Source organism: Triticum aestivum, chromosome 4B (genome assembly GCF_018294505.1).
Source record: "Triticum aestivum cultivar Chinese Spring chromosome 4B, IWGSC CS RefSeq v2.1, whole genome shotgun sequence".
NCBI classification, from domain to species: Eukaryota; Viridiplantae; Streptophyta; class Magnoliopsida; order Poales; family Poaceae; genus Triticum; species Triticum aestivum.
The window spans coordinates 502,737,945-502,739,794 of record NC_057804.1 but is presented as its reverse complement, the minus strand read 5'-3'; positions in this window follow the sequence as shown (position 1 = coordinate 502,739,794).

The following is a 1,850-nucleotide window of genomic DNA, read 5'->3' as shown; positions in this document are numbered from 1 at the left end:
ATTTACATTCCGCTTCTATACTCTTAGATTTGCATGTGTAGGTTGATTTCTTGACTAGTTCTAAGTTGCTAAAATCTGCCAAGACTTAAAATTGGGAAAAGGTTAGGCTTTTATTTGGTCAAGTAGTCTAATCACCCCCCCCCCTCTAGACATACTTTCAATCCTACACATACCCCTGTCTATGCTATTTTTCATGGAAGCACTAAAGGGGGTGCTAAAGAAAATGGAGATCCCAAGAGCAAGGATGGTGTGACAAGAGAATAAAAACAAAAGGAATACCATGTAGTTAACTGGCCCAGTGTATGCATGACTCCGGATTGCGAGGGCCTGGGTGTTCTAGATCTTGAAACCATGAACAAAAGCCTTACTTGCAAATGGTTTTGGAAACTGGAGATCTCTAAAGGGATATGAAAATGTTGTATAAAAATACCTTTCAGAACCAAACCTTGTCAGAGATTGTAACTACACCGGGTGGCTCTCATTTTTGGCAAAGCCTGATGGGAGTCAAGTTCATATTCCAGTAATATGCTAAGAGGATTATTGGAGATGGGGCTAAAACATTATTTTGGTCAAGATATTTGGCTTGGAGATGAATCACTTGCTACAAAATTCCCTAGGCCGTTTGATGTATGCTTCACCAGTGAAGCTACTCTGAAGCAAGCTAAAACTGAAGGGTGGGATCTATTCAAATTCAGAACTTTTTACATGGAGAGACTACAGATAAGTGGAGCAAGCCCAAGGAGTTGGTGGATAATGTGTAATTGAGTGGAGATAAGATAGAGTGGCATCAAAGATTGGAAGCAAACATAATTTCATTGTTAGAGATTTCTACCTTCAACTGAAAGGGAATGATCTTGTTGGATATAGATTCATATGCAAATTAATGATCCCTCTGAAGATCAAAGTTTTTCGTTGGCTTGGCTCATGCTTAGAAGTAGCATACTTACCAAACATAACCTGATCAAGAGAGACTGGGTTGGAAATGAACAATGTCATTTCTGCGCACAGGAAGAGTCCATTAACCATCTTATGTTCGATAGTGCTTTTTCGAGGCTAATTTGACAAGTAATCTTATGCGCATTTAACATTCCTAGACCCCCGATGATGTTGGAGACATGGTTGAGGGATGTATGAGATCTTTGCCAAAAATTCAGCAAAAAATAGTGCTATGTGGACGAGTGACTATCTGCTGGACTATGTGGAAAACTAGAAATTGTGCGTGTTTTAAGAGAAAAAACGATGATCATGGAACTGTAATTTCTAGACTTTGCCATAATTTAAGTAATTGGAGTCTCTTGGGAAAAGCCCCGGGTGCGAAAGCATTGACGAGCGTGTGAAGCTGATCAAGATGTATATGCTATGGCTGGAATCTTGTGATGAGGTTGAAGCATATTCTTCGTCGACATCTTCGCCTTATGAGCTACATCCGATCACATTTCCTCTCCTGGGTACTTGGGAAGCGTGGACAAAACTGTAGCTAGAGATTGCACTCTTTGCCTTCACTAATGTCTCCGCATTTCTTTGTTTCCCTTTGCTTTAGTTTCTTAGCTGTAAAGACTTTGGTGATTCCTTGCTTTCTTGCTGGCACCCGAGGAGCGGTACTGTGGTGTCTCTCCTCTTCATAGTCTCATGATGTTGCATGCCACTCGGTGGCTTTTTTTTCCTATTTTGTTTATGCTCTTTTTGGGCATGATTATGTTGTTGCCCCAGCCGCCTTAGTTGCTTTGCGACTTTGGATCTGGTTGAATGGATGGTGTATTTTTTTTTTTGAATAAAAGAAGGGCTTCTCACCCCTCTAATTTTCATTACTGAAAACCATTGCGTTCGAGAGCTACAGGACCACGACTAAA